Source organism: Salmo trutta, chromosome 22 (assembly GCF_901001165.1).
Source record: "Salmo trutta chromosome 22, fSalTru1.1, whole genome shotgun sequence".
Classification (NCBI taxonomy): Eukaryota; Metazoa; Chordata; class Actinopteri; order Salmoniformes; family Salmonidae; genus Salmo; species Salmo trutta.
In genome coordinates this window covers 37283357-37304307 of record NC_042978.1, presented here as the reverse complement: position 1 = coordinate 37304307, position 20951 = coordinate 37283357, and the positions used below count along the sequence as shown (strand labels likewise).

The 20951-nt window shown below is 40.5% G+C and overlaps 1 long non-coding RNA gene and 1 pseudogene across 1 annotated transcript; one reads left to right on the top strand and one right to left on the bottom strand.

The window, feature by feature from the left end:
* Positions 1-94: 94 nt before the first annotated feature.
* LOC115157898 (cytochrome P450 2J5-like) lies at positions 95-8359 on the top strand (annotated as a pseudogene).
* Positions 8360-9737: 1378 nt separating this feature from the next.
* Positions 9738-16550, bottom strand: LOC115158673 (uncharacterized). The gene is made up of 3 exons (XR_003868707.1): positions 16276-16550; positions 15881-15991; positions 9738-10590 (listed from the first exon to the last, which is right to left on the bottom strand). It is a non-coding gene; the product is annotated as an uncharacterized LOC115158673 (long non-coding RNA).
* Positions 16551-20951: the final 4401 nt, after the last annotated feature.

Sequence of the window (20951 nt, the reverse complement as noted above, 5' to 3'; positions counted from 1 at the left end):
CATTTTTCAGTTAATAGCCATTATCTTATGTAGTTTCTTGCAATAGCCCTCTGACTTTAAATAATATTTCTCTCAAAACTATGATTCCTAAAAGATGTGTATGGAGATTTGGTCTGTCAGATTTGTCAAAAATCCTAAATTAGGAATAAGCAGGGGCAGCTATTTACCATTAGGACTCCTTATTCATTTCTTCATTACATGTAGTGCAACAAGACCACTTGTAGTCTGAAGTTCTCTACTTTCGATAGATTTTAACAATATTACAATCACCGCGGTCACAACCATAAACTGTCAGCTCCATCTGCCTGATAGATTAAAATATATATTTGATCCAAAATTCATATTCTGGAACATTTTAATTAGGTTTTAGTCTTAAAGCAACTGAGGAAAAGCAAATTTGCTAAAAATAATTTTCCATATTTTAAAAATGTTTAAGTTTCTTTAGAGGCAAACATGTCTGTTTTGAGTATTTGGTATTTTATTAGGATCCCCATTAGCTGTTGCAAAAGCAGCAGCTACTCTTCCTGGGCTCCACACAAAACATGAAACAATACAGAATGACATAATACAGAACATCAATTGACAAGAACAGCTCAAGGACAGAACTAGATACATATATCAATGCATACACACAATCTAGGTCAAATAGCTGTTGTCAACTCTACTGATGGACTCAATATTGTTTTGTCAATATTCTGAATAAGTGTTGTAATCACTGTTCTGCAACATATGCTTAAAACATTGAAGTATTTTCTGTGCTAGACTTTTAGGGATATTTGCTTTATAAATGTTTTATGTTCTAAATCTAGAAAAACAACAAAATGCTAAATAAATTATCCCTGGAGCATTTAATAAGGCTATTAATCCAAAACAAGTTCGGAGATTTGTATTACATATCTGAATAGTATGTTAGAATTAACCAATCAAGGCCTTTAAACACTTGTTGGACAATCATTGTAAAAATGAAAAGGCTTTTATGGTGTCTCGTGGAGTTGACATAAATCCAGTTAGTAAAATAATTATTTGTTATATATTTGAAATGTTAATTTTTAGATAAATATTTGTGGGGAAAAAGTTGGACCGTGCGGGGGCCGCGAATCTGCGCTATGCCACTGACCCACCAAATTATCCATTTATTATTCATTAAAAGGGTTTAAGTCAAGTCAGTTTGACTTTCTGCAGTTTCGCAACTAATATAGACGAAGGTCCTGTTTCTCAGACAAGATTAAGCCTAGTCCTGGACTAAAAGACAAATGTAATGGATAATCTCCATTGAAAAGGATCTTTAGTCCAGGACTATGCTTCATTTGTTTGTGGGTAAAACCGGCCCGAAAGAGTTTAATTATTATTAAAGGGAAAATTCACTCAAACTCAAACTATATTTTGGAATTGATTTTCATTAGTCCACTTAATACAGTCCCAAAATGTTTCTGTATGTTAAGTCACATTTTCAAGATTTAGGATTTTCACATTTTCAAAGTATCACTTACCACATCATGATGATGCAATTGACATTTTTGCTTCTAGAAAAATCCTATACCTTGAAAATGCGAGTGCACACTTTAGGGAGGAAGGAGAGAATACGGTCATAGCCCAGGCTTCCTCATGAAGTGTGGTAACCTGAGGCTGTGGTCCAAACATTTAAAAGTTTGCAACGTAAGCCTCTCAGCCCTCGTTTTTAGTCAGCTTTGCGAATGTACAATTTATGTTCACTCCGGGGCCTGAAACTCCCCATTATTCAATTTGCGACAATTGTACAGTCGCTAAGAAAAGTCTGCGAAAACTTAAAAACAACATCAATGGAGAAGTCAACCAACAAGTGTAAGTAAAAATGAATGCAAATAAGTTAGAAATTATGCTACTAATGCATATGATGGCACAAACACGTAAATATGTTTTTGTTTGGTTATCTTTTGGAAATTGTAGAATTAAAACTTGTTCCTTCAGAAGTTCCAGCTAGGCAGGCTAATGTTAGTTAGCTAATTAATTTGCTAGCTATCATATAGACATGCAGTCATAATTGACTGTAGCGCATATAAAGCAGCCACAAGCTACCGGTGGCTGAAAACACAATCATTGCGGGATGAACGAGTGACAAATTTCCGGCCAAGGGTGGTCCATTTAAGTGTATACTCGTCAGACGTCATGATACGTCATCAGAAGTGTCCACTTAATTTAAGGGCTGAGGGGATAGGGTGTGTCTTTTAAGTGTTTGGACCGCAACCTGAGACTGCATTTCATGAGGCTGGAATTCAACCAAACATGCACTGAAGAGACCGTATACCCCACTTTTGCTGTGCTAAAAGAAAGCATATTTGAGATACTATTAGAATTATTTCTGCAATATTTGCCACCAGGTGTAACTAAAAAGCACACATTTTCCTTTTCATTAATCAAAGATTGTTGCAGTGCAGGAACAGCTGGTTTTGATTGGGTCTCTAGCACTCAAGTGCTGGGATGGATGTAAAGCATTGACAAGTCAGTCTGTATCACAAGTGCACTACTTTTGACCATAGCCCAGTCGACCCTGGTCAAAAGTTGTGCACTACATAGTGAATAGGGTGCCAGCTGGACAGACCCTATATGATTTATTTTGCCACTCAGGGATTTTAATGTCTACAGGGGAAAGTTGGCGTCAACAGGAAGTTCGCCTTTCTCACTCTTAAGGCCTTCAGTCTGGGCAAGAAATCTCTGGATCAGCAGGTCACAGAGGCCCACTACCTTATACAGGTGCTACTAATTAGTTTGTTTGGCAGAACTGCCCCGAAAAGTCATCCTGATTGTGCCACATAGACATTTTCTATTGGCTTATTGGAATCTTGTCAGTGGAATAGTATATCTACTGTTGTGTGATGAAGGAAGCTGACCAACTGTGTAAAGTTTTCGCTGTGATCTGTGGTGGTTGTTTATCATGAAGAGAATCCATTCGACCCACAACACGTGATCGTGAAGGCCGTGTCCAACATCATCTGCTCAGTGGTGTTCGGAGACTGCTATGAGCACAAGGACACCGTTTCCACAGCCTCCTGGACATCCGCAATTAAAATCTCTTCCTGACTGGATCTGCTCTCGGCCAGGTACGAGTACGGAGTACCCATAGAATTAAATAAAACATTTGAATGGTTGCAATTTGACTTGTTTGGAATTGATCTTTGACCAAAATGTCTGCCCTTCTAGAGTTATGAAGGTTTATGACATGGGCCACTCTAGTAATGTAGCACTATGGGAGTACCTCATGCCTACTCTAAAATTGTGTAGAGGCAATAGGTGAAAAATTACCATATTATTAGTAACAGGAACTTTTTAACAGCTAATGAGATTCAAAATAAGATTATAGCATCCGGTATACCGTATTTAACTGATGTTTTTTCAGGTAGTTTCTTTCAAAATATTTGGCTTGATACATTTCTTCAGATCTTTAATCTGTTCACGTTTATGAAACATTTCCCGGGGCCTCACCAGAGGATCCAGAGGAATGTGTCAGAACTGAAAGGCTTCATATCGGAGGTGGCCAGGCAGCACTGGAAGACCCTGGACAGGGACAACCTCTTGAGACTTCATAGACTCCTACCTGATTGGAGAGAGTAAGTAACCCATTGAAGATGAAGAGTAGCTAAGTGACGAATAGGTCTCTCCAAACACCATCCTTTATATAATGCTTGTTTTTTCCTATAAGTGGTAAATCTGTGAATAGAAGGCTCTCTGGAGGTCATCCTTAAAGCTACAGTCTGGAATGAAAATTAAAAAAACAGAGGAAAAGGTATTTTTGTAAATTTTGAATCCTGGCTGATTTAGCTGTTATCAAACATGGAAACCATAGTGACTATACATTTTTGTTCAAGTCTCAAATGTCTGTCGTCATAAATTTGATGTCATATCAGTCACTATTCCTTGATCTCTGTGGAGCAGCCGGACTCGAGTCCGGACTCAGCGTACTTTGAGGAGAACATGGTGTTGTCGCTGGCTGATCTCTTCCTGGCTGGGACTGACACCACCTTCACCACCATCAGATGTGGACTCCTCAACATGATGGAGCACCCATACATTCAAGGTATGTGTGTGTGTGTGAGAGAATAAAAGTGCTGATATTAATGTAGGGAATAGGCAGCCATTTCAGACTCAGTCCTGCTGTCCTTCTATTGCCTATCTGTGTTTATTATGAAATCCCAGAGCGATGTCATTAGATTTTTCATGTGTTGGGGTTCGACTGCACCCCCTCAATGGACAACAGGGCATCCCTCCCCTACGTCTATGCCATGGTCCATGAGGTCTAGAGGGGGGGGGGTAACGGCGTTCCACTAGGGGTGGTCCATGCCGCCAGCTCAGTGGCTTCCACCTGCCTAAGGTGAAGTTTTGATTTATTTGTAAAAAGAAATGTGGATCCCCATAAGCTGATGCCTTACATTACAAATATTGATTGATGTTTACTGTCCTACAAGATTATTATTTTAACTGCTCATAAATACGCGCACCACATAGAAACACAGCCGGACACAAACCACAGTAAACAATAGTATTATTGTAGGGTTGGCTTTTACTTACTTGCAATAGTTAGGGCTGAATTCAGGCTACTTGATACCTGTGTCCTACTACTTTACTGTGAAAAGTACCAACTTCGTCAACATGACTGCGATCCTGACGGAAAAAGACCACCGGAAGTACCCGGATACCTTTTAATCCTGCTAACTTTCTGGATGATAAGGGCCAGTTCTGCAAACAAGATTCCTTCCTGGCCTTTTCTCTGGGTGAGTCTCTCTTCTCATTGGCCCAAATTATCTTTGTTGTTTGGAGAAAACAATATGGCCATATAGAGAATATTGTTGTACAGTTGAAGTCGGAAGTGTACATACGCTTAGGTTTTTCAACCACTCCACAGATTTCTTGTTAACAACCTATAGTTTTGGCAAGTCGTTTAGGACATCTACTTTGTGCATGACACAAGTCATTTTTCCAACAATTGTTTACTGACAGATTATTTCACTTATCATTCTCAATTCCAGTGGGTCAGAAGTTTACATACTCTAAGTTGACTGTGCCTTTTCAAACGGCTTGGAAAATTCCAGAAAATGATATCATGGCTTTAGAAGCTTCTGATAGGCTAATTAACATCATTTGAGTCAATTGAAGGTTGGATGTATTTCAAGGCCTACATTCAAACGCAGTGCCTCTTTGCTTGACATCATGGGAAAATTAAAAGAAATCATCCAAGACCTCAGGGGAAAAAAATGGTAGACCTCCACAAGTCTGGTTCATCCTTGGATGCAATTTCCAAACACCTGAAGGTATCACGTTCATCTGTACAAACAATAGTATGCAAGTATAAACACCATGGGACCACGCAGCCGTCATGCCGCTCAAGGAGGAGACTCACTCTGTCTCCTAGAAATGAACGTACTTTGGTGTGAAAAGTGCAAATCAACCCCAGAACAACAGCAAAGGACCTTGTGAAGATGCCGGGGGAAACCGGTACAAAAGTATCTATATCCACAGTAAAACGAGTCCTATATCGACATAACCTGAAAGGCCGCTCAGCAAGGAAGAAGCCACTGCTCCAAAACTGCCATAAAAAAGCCAGACTACGGTTTGCAACTGCACATGGGTGCAAAGATCAAACTTTTTGGAGAAATGTCCTCTGGTCTGATGAAATAAAAATAGAACTGTTTCGCCATAATGACCATCGTTATGTTTGGAGGAAAAAGGGGGAGGCTTGCAAGCCGAAGAACACCATCCCAACCGTGAAGCACGAGGATGGCAGCATCATGTTGTGGGGGTGCTTTGCTGCAAGAGGGACTGGTGCAATTCACAAAATAGATGCCATCATTAGGAAGAAAAATTAAGTGGATATATTGAAGCAACATCTCAAGACATCAGTCAGGAAGTTAAAGCTTGGTCGCAAATGGGTCTTCCAAATGGACAATGACCCCAAGCATCCTTCCAAAGTTGTGGCAAAATGGCTTAAGGACAACAAAGTCAAGGTATTGGAGTGGCCATCACAAAGCCCTGATCTCAATCCTATAGAAAATTTGTGGGCAGAACTGAAAAGGCGTGTACGAGCAAGGAGGCCTACAAACCTGACTCAGTTACACCAGCTCTGTAAGGAGGAATGGGCCAAAATTCACCCAACTTATTGTGGGAAGCTTGTGGAAGGCTACCTGAAAAGTTTGACCCAAGTTAAACAATTTAAAGGCAATGCTACCAAATACTAAGTAAGTGTATGTAAACTTCTGACCCACTGGGAATGTGATGAAATAAATAAAAGCTGAAATAAATCATTCACTCTACTATTATTGACATTTCACTTCTTAAAATAAAGTGGTGATCCTAACTGACCTAAGACAGGGAATCTTTACTAGGATTAAATGTCAGGAATTGTGAAAAACTGAGTTTAAATGTATTTGGCTAAGGTGTATGTTAACTTGCGACTTCAACTGTATGTACAGTGCATTCGGAAAGTATTCAGACCCCTTGACTTTTTCCACATTTTGTTACATTACAGCCTTATTTTCAAGAATGATCAATGGAAACCAGGATGCATCTGAGCTCAATTTCTAGTCTTATAGCAAAGGGTTTAAATACTTATTTAAATAAGTTATTTCTGTTTCTTACTTTTAATAAATTAGCAAAAATGTCTAGACCTGTTTTTGCTTTGTCATTATGGGGTATTGTGTAGATTTCTGAGGATTTATTTATTTAATCCATTTTAGAGTAAGGCTGTAATGTAACAATGTGGAAAAGGGGTCTGAATACATTCTGAATGCACTACAAATAGTGACTTTGGGAATTATTCAGACCGCTTGACCTTTCACATTTTGTTATGTTACAGCCTTATTCTAAAATGGATTACATAGTTTTCTTCACCCTCAATCTACACACAATACCCCATAATGACAATGCGAAAACACGTATTTAGAAATGTTTGCAAATTTCTTAAAAATCCTACAAATACATAATTTACGTAAGTATTCAGACCCTTTGCGATGAGACTAGAAATTGAGCTCAGGTGCATCCTGTTTACATTGATCATCATTGAGATCTTTCTACAACTTGATTGGAGTCCACCTGTGGTAAATTCAATTGATTGGACATGATTTGGAAAGGCACACACCTATCTATATAAGGTCCCACAGTTGACAGTGCATGTCAGAGCAAAAATCCAGCCATGAGGTCGATGGATTTGTCTGTAGAGCTCCAAGACAGAATTGTGTCGAGGCACAGATCTGGGGAAGGGTACACAAAAATGTCTACAGCATTGAAGGTCCCCAAGAACACCGTGGCCTCCATCATTCTTAAATGGAAGAAGTTTGGATCCACCAAGACACTTCCTAGAGCTGGCCTCCCAGCTAAATTGAGCAATCGAGGGAGAAGGGCCTTGGTCAGGGAGGTGACCAAGAACCTGATGGTCACTCTGACAGAGCTCAAGAGTTCCTCTCTGGAGATGGGAGAACCTTCCAGAATGACAACCATCTTTGCAGAACTCCACTGATCAGGCCTTTATGGTAGAGGGGCCAGACGGAAGCCACTCCTCAGTAAAAAGGCACAACAGCCCGCTTGGCTGATTTTCTTGTCTGAGGAAACCAAGATTAAACTGTAATCACTACCAAAGGTGCTTCAACAAAGTACTGAGTAAGGGTCTGAATACTTATGTAAATGTAATATTTCAGTTTTCTTCGCAGAATTTTCTAACAACCTGTTTTTGCCAATATTATTTATCAATATTAGAACAAGACTGTAACGTAACAAAGTGGGAAAAAGTCAAGGGGTCTGAATACTTTCCGAATGCACTGTATGTGTTTGCATCAAGGTATGTGCTTGTGTGATAACTGTTTTGTGTCTCTGTGATCTTTGAGTGTTTTTTGTGGTTAGTTCCTCCTCGGAACACACATCCTAGTTCCACCTGAGGAAGACTTCTGTGAAGTCGGAACGTTGTTTGTAATCATATTGCAGGAATGAAAAGCACTAGGGAGCAGCAATATTCTGTGTTGGCATCTTATTTCTTTACCTAATTCCCCATCTCTACAGCATTTTGCCTTGCTCCCTCCAGGGTTGGGGATATTTCAAAAAGTAAACTGAAGTTCAATTTTTGGAATTTCAGTTTACTTCCTAAATTGACCGAATTGAAAAGGAATTGACCCCAACCCTAATTTGACTGGCTCCCTCTCCTCTGCAGGCCTGTGGGTGTGTCTGGGGGAGTAGCTGGCCAGTTGGATCTGTTTTGTGTTCTTCACATCCCTGTTGCAGCACCTGTGTTTATCCTGGCCCCCCAACACTTCTCCCCAGGACACGGAGGGCATTCTTCAACCTGATCCACAAACCCAAACCCTTCACCATGCTCTGTCACAGCCGAGGCACCAAACACTGAGACCAGGGCCCGTATGTATCAAGCATCTGTATCAAAACCCAACCTGAGTTTAGTAAGCACAGGCCAAGATTGTATAACAATGAGTGAATAATATGATGAAACTAAGACTCATCTTTAGTCTTAACACCAAATGCTAGCTAATGAAAATGCTAGGGCAGTAGGGTGAATAATGGAATTAAACTTTGCTCATCTCAACATGCTGTGTGAACGACTTTAATTATCAAGGGATTTTTATAACTAATGGGATGTTTGAAGTGAAGAGGAAATTCAGCAACTCTTGAAGGACAGTGTCTATGAAGGACAGTGTCTATGAGCTGAAATGTGTTGTTTTGAACAATAAAGACACATTTCTATCAACTTCCACTCTCTTCCAAGACTTGCAGAATGGTATCTTCAGTTCAGTTTGCTCCTTAATTAATGCCCCTTGGTTGGAGAGCGAGGTAGTGACGGTGTTCCTTGCCCTTTGACAAATGATGTTGACAGAGTTAGATACCCATCTTGGGTAACTGCTACAGCTTGCCCTGTGGTGGGGTAATCATGTTAAAACAGAGTAGACTAGAGGGAGAGGAGCTAAAGGTGAATCGGTATGGAGACAGCCATATAGCACCGTTTATTTTATTGAATATTAAACATACAATCTACCTGCAGTACAGCCGCTCAACAAAAATCCATTGTCATCTAACAGACTCCCATCCAGAGGGACCCACAGAAGCAACCAGGGTCAACGTCCTGCCCAAGGGCATGTCGACAGATCTCCCACATGGTCAAAAACAGGGACCCGACCCAGGAACCTATCAGCCACCGGCCCAAGTTCTCAACCGCCAGGCCACCAGCCCTCCAAGATTCCCCCCCCCCCCCCCCCCCCCCCCAAAGTTCCCAAGAGCTGCCCCTCAATCATCCGAGACCCGCCCCCCCACTCCCCCTGAATTTTTTTTTTTAAATAAAATTATTCCATTCCCCGTCCCCCAATGTAGCAACAATGAACAAAAGTGAAAAACAAAGGAAAACATAAAACAAGAAATCAAGGACAACTGAATACGTTTGAGTGCATGTATGGCACTAGTTACGTGTGAATGAGTGTGTGTTTGCATGTGTACCAACACCTGCACAGCATCAGCCTCTTCAAACGGGCATTAAATGTAACAACGTTGCCCCTCAGTGTTATTCAATGTTTTTGGTTTATTTTGACTTTAATGTACTGTATGTTAAAGGTTGTGTGGGAAAGTAAGATGACTAGAGTGTTGGAGAGGTAGTGGGTGTGTTATTGTACAGTGCTGTTGAATGGATGTGACCTTGTGCACACTAAGCTTTTACCAAGAACTTAACATGACAGAATAGACCTTGCCTGTTCAGTTTGAGTCGAAAAAAGCACATTCCATGTTTTTCTGAATGTTTTATTCAAATGTTTAGAAAACTGTATTATATGGTAAAGTATGTAGCTTATCATTCTATCAAAATAAAGCAATTACCTAAAATAAATATAATCCAATTGACGCTGTACAACAATGATTGGTTTATGTATTGTTCTAGGTTTACTTGTCTAAAATCTGTCAAACATGAATAAAATTGGGTACAAAGTATCTATGTTCAAACATGTACACTTTAAAGTGAAATCTTGTTTGCCATGCTGTATCATATATATATAAAATCATTGAATGAATTGTATTGCCACAGTCTAAAAATGTAAAAAATCATCAATCTGTAATTCACAGGCGTGTACTTTCATGGTAAGAATGTGTTGATTGTGTGTATCCCGTCTTGTAGGATGTGCCATTGTCTTGTATGTAGACTTCCCTAATGCTTTTCCCTGATATCGTTATGGGCCGTGTACATTTGAGGTTCTTCCATTGGCTTGGCTTTGATTGGAATCTTGAAATCAGTCTCTTTGCGGACGGCCTGGTCCCTGCTTGGCATAGGTCAAGAAGGCTAGTGACAACCAACACGACCAGCATCCGTCCCACCTCCACAATGGTCTAGTGCTGGGAGCACCAGTGTCTGTACCCCGATCCCCTGAAGCCTCACCACATCGGGGAGGGAGGCCAAGAGGTACCTGGTGGAGGGGTAGGGCTTAAGTACCTCCGGGTGCAGGAGGAGAGAGCAGGCCTGACTCATACGGGAAAGGGGTACTCCCTCTGGGTGCTGGTTCATCAGGTCATGCAGGCTGCTCCTCAGTCTAGTCAGGTAACTATTCTGGGCAGTAGTAGAGGCTGCTGGTCTAGCAGAAGTCCTTACTTTTTAAGAAAAAGAAAAGAATCATTTTGAGGTTGCACTCGGGTGCTATCCTCTCATTGTTGAAATATAACCAAGTTAGGGATAGTTAAAAATGTACTGGGGGGGGGGGGTCTGATCCAATCATGACTCCCCTTGTACTGTAAATCACTTGCAGAATCTCTCCCCTCAGAATTAAGGCAATAATGTTTACAACCACAAACGAGTAATGACCCTGTGTTTATAAACGTGGATATTGAATTCTCCACTTCAGCATGCTTTTGTTGCACAGTCGATGCCACATAGGGCTAACATGCTGACTAGACCGGGCGCGCGTGTGTTCATGTGGGCCATAGCGCGCATGTTGATTTTGTCCACCCACAACAGACACGATCAGGACATGCAGGTTGAAATATCAAAATGAACTCTGAACTAACTATTAATTGGGGGACAAGTTTAAAAGCAAACATGACAATTTAGCTTGCTTTTGCTAGCTTGCTGTTGCTAGCTAAAGTCCTGGGATATAAACATTGGGCTGTTATTTTATCTGAATTGCACAAGGTCCTCAGACAATTAATCCACAGATAAAAGGGTAAACCAAGTTTGTTTCTAGTAATCTCTCCTTCAGGCTTCTTCTTTAGAATTTATATGGTGGTTGGTAACCAACTTTAAGGTGCATTACCACCACCAACTGGACTGGAGTGTGCACCTCAGTTCATCTTTCAATCACCCACGTGGGTATATGCTCCAATGAGGAGATGGGAGAGGCGAGACTTGCAGTGCATCAAGCGTCACAAATAGAACCAAGTTCTATTTTAGCACCTGGTTACGCAGACATGCGCTAGCAGTGTGGATGCAATGATTGAATAACATGTATGTGTACATTTATTTTGCAAAGCTCGCACACGTAACGTGAGCGGTGTGGTCAGCATGTAACGGCAAGAATGTTGAGGTTTCGCCCAGCACCATGGACGAGCTCGCTCTCCCTGTCTGTCTCATTACACTACAAGAGCCAGCTGTAGACACTTACCAGGTTTCCATACAAATAATTCATGAGGATTAATTACCTGACGCATGACATTTTTTTAACTGGGCTGATGAAACAGCAAATGCCAGTACAATTTTAGAAATGCCGACAGACAATTTGTTTGGTTGACATGGTGGAATATTTTTGTGTGTAGAATGAATTATGTGAGAAATGGCAGTGGAAACGCCTTTATGCACAAATATTGATATAATGACCATGTCGAAGTAAACTTGGGAGTCATGCTGATATGTTGATGATATGTTAAGTGGTCCTCCCACTACGACTCGTGAAAGCATGCAGGTGATTAGCAGATTAAAGAAATTATGAACTTCCCAGGGTGGTGAGTATCCAAGGTGGTGTGTCCAATCAATAGTGAGGGTCTTATTCTGGTGACATGATGATCGATGCTTGGCTGCCGTTAATAATGTGCACATTTGCTATATAACGCAACAGTTTTTGTGAAAAAACCATCAGTAATGTTGATAATGCCATGGAACCCATTTAACTATTTTTCATTCGGTACATAGGAATTTAACTGCAGAAGTTATTTTTATGTGCACCAGGTCATCACGCACAGCCTTTTATCCACAATAAGTCAGTTGGAAACACATCTCCGGTAGGAAAATGCGTATTTTGTTTTATGCAGATTTTAGAATATTCACATAAAAATCTGTAAATTGGAAAATAAATTATAGGTAGGATAATTGCAAAAGCGGTGCTTAGGTAAAATCACCAGGGAAGGCAAACCAGAGGGAAAAAAGCCATATTACAACCTATGTGTTGTGATAATTGAGTTGTTTGCTCAATAACCTGTTAGTTTATATGCCTTGCCCCCATGATATATACAGTGCATTTGGAAAGTATTCAGACCCCTTGACTTTTTCCAGGTTTTGTTACGTTACAGCCTTATTCTAAAATGGATTAAAAAAATAAAAATCCTCATCAATCTACACAAATACCTCACAATGACAAAGCAAAAACAGGTTTTTAGAAATTGTAGCTAATTTATTACAAATAAAAAACATATGACATTTACATAAGTATTCAGACCCTTTACTTAATACTTTGTTGAAGCATCTTTGGTAGCGATTACAGTATTGAGTCTTCTTGGGTATGATGCTACAAGCTTGGCACACCTGTATTTAGGGAGTTTCTCCCATTCTTCTCTGCAGATCCTCTCAAGCTCTGTCAGGTTGGATGGGGAGCGTCGCTGCACAGCTATTTTCAGGTATCTCCTGAGATGTTTGATCGGGTTCAAGTCCGGGCTCTAGCTGTGCCACTCAAGGACATTCAGAGACTTTTCCCGAAGCCACTCCTGCGTTGTCTTGGCTGTGTGCTTAGGGTCATTGTCCTGTTGGAAGGTGAACCTTTGCCCCAGTCTGAGGTCCTGAGCACTCTGGAGCAGGTTTTCATCAAGGATCTCTCTGTACTTTGCTCCGTTCATCTTTCCCTCGATCCTGACTGGTCTCCCAGTCCCTGCCGCTGGAAAACATCCTCACAGCATGATGCTGCTACCACCATGCTTCACCGTAGGGATGGTGCCATGTTTCCTCCAGACGTGACACTTGGCATTCAGGCCAAAGAGTCCAATCTTGGTTTCATCAGACCAGATAATCTTGTTACTCATGGTCTGAGAGACTTTAGGTGCCTTTTGGCAAACTCCAAGAGGGCTGTCATGTGCCTTTTACTGAGCAGTGGCTTCCATCTGGCCACTCTACCATTAAGGCTTGATTGGTGGAGTTCTGCAGAGATGGTTGTCCTTCTCAAAGATTCTCCCATTTCCACAGTGGAACTCTGGAGCTCTGTCAGTGACCATAAGGTTCTTGGTCACTTCCCTGACCAAGGACCTTCTCCCTTGATTGCTCAGTTTAGCCAGGCGGCCAGCTCTAGGAAGTGTCTTGGTGCTTCCAAACCTCTTCCATTTAAGAATGACGGTGACCACTGTGTTCTTGGGGACCTTCAATGCTGCTGACATTCTTTGGTACCCTTACCCAGATCTGTGACTCGACACAATCCAGTCTCGGAGCTCTACAGACAAATCCATCGACCTCATGGCTTGGTTTTTGCTCTGACATGCACTGTCAACTGTGGGACCTTAGATAGACAGGCGTGTGCCTTTCCAAATCATGTCCAATCAATTGAATTTACCACAGATGGACTCCAGTCAAGTTGTAGAAACATCTCAAGGATGATCAATGCAAACAGGATGCACCTGAGCTCAATTTTGAGTCTTATAGCAAAGGGTCTGAATAGTTATGTAAATAAGGTATTTCTGTTTTGTAATGTGCAAACATTTCTAAAAACCTGTTTTTGCTTTGTCATTATGGGGTACTGTGTGTAGATTGATGAGGAAAAAAAATATTTAATCAATTTTAGAATAAGGCTGTAACGTAACAAAATGTGGAAAAGGGGAAGGGGTCTGAATACTTTCCAAATGCACTGTAGGCCTAAGGCTCGAGACAATAAGTGGTGGAGTCCACAAAGCATATTGCATGTAACATACATTTATTTACATGGCCAATCAGGTTAATATTTCTGACTTTTTCGGACTACTAAACAACTATTGATTTAGAACACAGAAGAGTTACAACAAGTCGCAAAGAAAACAGGAGCTGCCTCCACTATTCCAGAACCATTTGAACTTCAACATTTCAACATCATCAAATCACCTATGCTTAGTCTAATACAGTGAAAACAAAGATACCAAAAACAATTTAGTCCAATCAACGTCAGCAAACTATCATGCGGCTGTCCACGGTACTAATTTATGTGTGTGTGTAAGTAGAAAAAGAGAAACGCCAATGTCATCCTCCTCTCCTTCATGTTACTCAAACGGTCTATGACTCTACATGCTTTTCATTTTTGTTGTCCTAGGCTACCAGCTAGTTGACAGCTAGCTACATTTAGCTACATGTTGAACTTCCATCCTCTCAGGCCAGGGGCACAATGTATGAATTTATGGTTGAATCAGAATCGCTGTTATAATCATTGGCCAGTACGGAGAATTAAGTATAACCACAAGTCCAAATCCCTATCTCCATCTATGCCTAATTTAAGAAAGGGACGATTTTAGCAAGCTTGGCACTTTTTTTTTGCGACAGGACCATTCACAGTTGAGCTCACTTAGTTTAGCTTTTTTTTTTATCAAGGGAGGCCAAATGTCCGCTGGCTTCCATTGCATTCAATGCAACGGGCGGAAACAATGTCATATTAATTTTGACCAGACAGCATCAGATAGATGTGCTTCACATAATAAGACAGAGAGGTGCTTTTTCTTTCGCTTGGATGCTTTCTCCAGTGAAATACATTCAGCCTCTTGCGAATTGAAGGAAATGTATGAAACATAGAGAGATGAAAGATTAAAAAAAAGGTATATATATTTTGTTCTTGGTAAATGTTTTGGGGAAGCCTGGCTTGCCTTGGCATCCAAGTATACACGCCACTGGATAATTGTATTGTCCCTAAACAAGATCATTAGGGGACCCTTTTGAGCTGCTTGTCTCATTTCTTCACTGTTCTTTCATGCGCAATGATGCACTTAGCCTCCACTGCCTATTAGCTATTCCTATTTGTTCAAGTGGATTCATATTGAACATTTATGCAGCTTGCTTTTATGTGTTGCATGACTGCTAGTAGCTAGCCTTCTGCAGATCTGGAGAAACGATCAACCTTACCACTATTGTCACGATGAATGGTGGATAAAGGACAGGATAAACGGTTAGACTGGTAGACTATATTGACCTGTGGTATAGTTAAGCAATAAGCCACGGGGGGGTGTGGTATATGGCCAATATACCACGGCTAAGGGCTGTTCTTATGCACGAAGTATCGCGGATAACAACATTGGCCATATATTGGCCATATACCACAAACCCCTGAGGTGCCTTATTGCTATTATAAACGAGTTACCAACGTAATTTAAGCAGTAAAAATAAATGTTTTGTCAGTCTGATATACCACCGCTGTCAGGCAATCAGCATTCAGGGCTCGAACCACCCAGTTTATAATAAAAGTTAGAGAGCAGGAAAACCATAGCGCATATGGGAAATACCAAAACACCTTGATATAGTGGAGGCGCGTGCAAGCAGACAAGGAAAGTTGGCTAGAATGGAAGACATTATATAGTAAAATCTGAAAAAGAGTGAATGTAAACCAGGGAAAAACGCACTTCCCTTCCCTGTGCCCAATAAAAAACTCACAACCCTCCCCAATGCAAAAAGGTTGGGTTGTCATATACTGGCCTTACAAAATACAGTACCCTAACTCATTTAAAAAAGAAAGCTCACCTGTGTTAGATTGCGTTTGAAGGGCGTCTCTATAGCTCATGGTTAATGGTCTATGTTGGTTCTCTTTCCCCATCATCTGTCTTTGCTGCTGGATACTTCAACAATGAATATCTGTTGTAGTACAACACCGTAGTTATGTTCAATGATGTTCGAACCTCTGGCATTTACGGCTACTGTAGTACAATAATGAGGTTATGTTCAATTAAGTTCAAAACTCGTTTACTGAGCTACCTGTCGTCACTAGGCAGACAACTTTACAGGCATAGGCTCTCGAGCACTGGCTCATTCTTCGTTTGCTATTTATTAAAGTTATAACTAAATATTTAAAAGCTGCAACATATAAAACAAGAAACAACAGGTACGAATACTTAACGTAATTGTAGAATAAAGCTTACCAAACAGTTTTTCAGTTGCTCTCCTCAAGTCGATATTTTACTTTCGGTTTCACAGAAATGAAACAATCAAATACATCCTTGTTGTCCATCGCTTCATGGGAGTGGTTTATTGACATTCTTAACAGCAATACACCTTCCCCGAAAGGTAGTATGATTTCAAGCAGTCGGCTAGCCTAGGTTTTAAATGTCTTTGCGTTAATCCATACAAATTGTACAGCTTTCATAATTGTTATTTTCCCATCTCATAACTGGAAGTGCCGCTGACCAATGCTAGATAGTACTGAAATCGAAGGTACCGCCAAAAACCCGTGTTGGCGCTTGAACACATTGAAGTAGAATGAACCAGCCACCCCATGTTCTAAATCACCTCTGAATTCTAGAGCACAATGTTTGGAAAATCACAACAACATAAACATCAGGCACAGTTTTATGCCAAGATTGCAAGGTGAGTGGACAAAAGATAAGACACTATTCATAACACCTTTATTTTCTGCTTCATTTTCTCTGTTTTCACTCCAAATTATACTGACATTGATGCACAGAGAATTCCACATAGAATCAGAATAATTCAATAGGATCATTGTATTGATGCCACTTTATTGACCACCCTTAGGACCTATTCTATCCAGATACAATGCTTCGGTGGGCCCAGTGGTGTGTGCTGAATCTGGTGAGACTGATGCTGTGGCTGTTAGCCCTGGCTATACTGACTGTCCTGGTAGCCCCTGACCTGCTGTGGAGCCTGACTGGGGGAGAGCCATAGGAGGTGTTGACGAAAAGCCTCTTCTGTTCTTACAGTATGTCCCAAATGACCTCTTCTGTCTGTAAAATCCAGATGATGGCTACATGCTGAAACAAATTGTTTTTTCAAAACAAATATTTATTTTAAAATCAGCTTTGTCCTCCACGAGTGGCTGAAATAGCCTTTTCTATTTAGGTGTGGACAGGGTTGCAGGAGGGTCTGTCTCTGCTCACTCTGATCATATCATAATGAATCATAATGAAAAAAAGCATCTAATCAACAATGGAATTATTTTCAATTAACTCTGCAACTCTTCCAACTATTAACTTTTTTCACAACTGCCACCAGTTTGACATCAAAACATATTAACATTGTAAAAAGAAAACATAAAATACATTTCATGCTGAAACCCTCATATTATTAAACACCAATGGTGTTAACTAAGTTAATGGTTTAAATTTAAGATAATGTTTTACAGCATTATCATTACATTTTTATTTGTAAAATATTTTACATGTGATAAGCCTTATCTGCCCAAATGTTGCTTTCTAAACAAGACTCACATTACATAGTAGCTACTACAAAGATAATGCCAATATTTACTTACATACATAAAACAGTCCTCACCAAACACCTTCATCACAGTTCCTTTAGGTACTGTAGGGCTGTGTCCAGGTGGACATTGCCCTGTCTTCTCCCTCCATGACCATGGGTGACCTCACTGATCCCCAGGGGACTCAGGTTCAGGTTGAACATGTGGTTGTAGTTCTGAATCAGACGTCTGGCTTTGTCCTGGTCTATGTAACCTGAAATAGCAGACAGATGTCCAATTCTGTCATATACTGGTAGTGTAGTTCATTAGTGCTGATGTCTCTTTGAAATTAATGTTTACTGTACATCAAATAATATCCCCAATTCATTTAGTAAGAAAATCTATATTTATCATCAGAATTATATCAGTGATTTAAAAAAAAAAGTTTTGCATTTAGTACATGTTATGTCATGATAGTTCCCCATATTTCAGGTAAAACAGCCCCTTGTGATTTATTTTGACCAATCAACTTTTAAAACCGTACCAGTGTTCTGGCTGTTACATATGTGCATGGCTCTCTCCATTCTCTGGAACCTTTGGAGCCATCTTTCTGTTTCCATGGGATCCACAGAAGCTGGCGGGGGCTCAGTGGAACCCCTGGGGACTCCTGATGTGTGTGACACGTGCCCAAACTCTGCCTGTCAAAATATCAACGAGGACTTTCAGCAAGATTTAAAGAAGAGAACTATAGAGATGCAAGGGCTGAGAAAGACAGCTAGATGTATTTTTATAGAAAAGAAGAGAATGGAAGAGAATAGAGAACCTTAATGTCATCTTGCAGCTATTTGGGTAACACAATACCACTGAGGAATTGTAGAAGGTCTTTGTAAAGTCTCAGGCTCTCATACAGTTGCACTGATGTGAATGAAATATCAACTATAAACTATAAAATGTTGTAACAGTCAACTTATTTTACTGTAGGCCTTCTGCTTGCCAGAGTGATCTGTGATTGGCTGATGGTCCCTTTGAGGGCAGGTTCAATTGCAACAACTTCCTCCTGAATGGTCCTCAGGGGTGAAGAAGCCTGCCAGTCAGCCAGCTGCTCACTGATGGCCAATGAGAGACAGTCTTCCTGTTCTTCCTCTGGTAGATATCTCTGTGAGGATGTGGGGAAAGGGGGATACTTAGTCAGTTATACAATTGAATGCATTCAATTGAAATGTGTCTTCCACATTTAACCCAACCCTTCTGAATCAGAGAGGTGCAGGGGGCTGCCATAATCGACATCCACGTCTTTGGTGCCCGGGGAACAGTGGGTTAACTGCCTTGCTCGGGGGAGAATGAAAGATTTTTACCTTGTCAGCTCGGGGATTCGATCCAGCAAGCTTTTGGTTACTGGCCCAACGCTCTAACCACTAGTGGGCTACATAGAAATATATTTATATAGAATGATTATATTTCTATGGTGGGGAATCAGAATAAGCCTTTGTTGAGCTCCACACCAGTAGGACGTGATAATCAGTAGAAAGAAACAATGCCATACAACTTCATGAAGCGTGGGCATCATCTGTTTTATGTATGAAAGTGGTGATAACTGTGCAGACCACGGTTTTGTTTGAGTAAAATAAAAATTCAATCAAGTGATCACAGTTAGGCCGTAGTTTGAATTAACCTTCTCCTCCTCAGATGCCCTTGCTACTGTTCCTACTCTGAGTTCAGTTCTATGACAGCTGGGTTCTTCTGATGGATGTAGGACAGGGAACGGTCACCAGAGGGAGCTGTCACACACAGTCTGTTTGGGGCCTGTCAAGTGAACCCAACACTCAGTGTTTTGAGCTCTCCACTAGAAAGATACAGCTCACTGGGAACAATGTACCGTATACATCAATGAAATCCCGTAACCATAGGGTTTATGTCACCTTTGTCTATCTATCTTGAAATATACTACTCATGCAATGTCATCTTTTCACTATGTATTATTGTTATATTTTCTTTTTTTATTCAACATATAAAAGAGGGTAGATACCATTTTTTAAATAATGTACAATTATATATTTTTCTAAGCTACATGATAATAAATAATAATAATAACATAACTTAATAACATAAGTATAACCACTATATTACGGTTCAGGGTTTACCTTGTGGAGCGTAGCCTGAAAAGCTGACCCCAAACCCCCCTCAGCCTCAGCTTGTCTGTGTGATCTGGCCACTATAGAGTCCTGTTTGTCTGGTGGTTCCTTCATCACATTATCCACAACGGCCAGAGGAATAGCGGCTCCATTCACCCTTGTGCAAAGTTAAAGAGATATGCATCGAGATCCAGTTAAGTCACAGTAATAAGCAAGTGTAAGATGTAGTGTTTTGAAGCAGAATTACCATTGAGACTTTACTGCTACTTTACTTGAATGAAAAGTAAAGTACTCATTCTATTGTATAGTATTCTATGTTTTTCTATTCCATTCAATTGTATGTTATTCTATTCCATTCTATTCTATTTTATGCCATTCCATTATTTTCTATTCTTAGAACACAGCTTGATCTTTGATCGACCTGATTCAACTCACTTGTCTGTCTCTTCTGTGATGAAATACTTGACCTGTTTGCTGCCTATGATCTTGACAACTAGTCTGGGGACTGCTTTAGTTCCAGAGGTATTTCTCAGGGCTATGATACAGGTAATGAGATATGTAGCGATCCCCTAGAGAGAGATGGAGGGAGAGGAAAACAGCACAGATTCAGTTGGTCAGAATAGAATACAGAGCAGAATAAGGCAGTCAAGGTTTCACAAGAATTCTTCCCTGAAAATTATAAATTAAATAATTTTACTGTTTGTCCTTTGTTCTGAGTAGTATGATTATTTAACCACCTCTCTTCTACACAGCATTGTGAAAGATATTTGGCTATGTTCCATATTGGATGCCTCAGAGCTACTACATATCACAGAGTAAAGAATATTACTCACATGAGCAATTAGTCCTTACACGTCCACAGCTTGTATGCTATAGGTTAACCTTTGAAAATCACCATGTAGATTATTTTACCATGAGCTATGTCCATCATCTCAATCAATCATCAGGTGCTAATGTACTGTACTGTGAAGCCCTCTGTGTGAAGGGTGAAGCTAGGTAGACCGACTCATAAAACTTCTGGCTTCTGTGCTGTGTATGTTCTTTCTGTACCTTGGTTACCTGCCTCACCCCGCCTCTCCCCTGAGCTGCGAGCAGAGCAGCAACATAGGCCCAGTGCTCAGCAGGCTCATAATCATTATGGAAAATGAAAACGAGTGTTTCTTATTGGACAACTTTCTTGTTGGACAGACAGTTCCTAAGCGTTTCGGACCGTTCTTTTTTCTTGCTTGAGCCTAATGAATACGACCCAGATGACCTTGTGTGTGTCAGA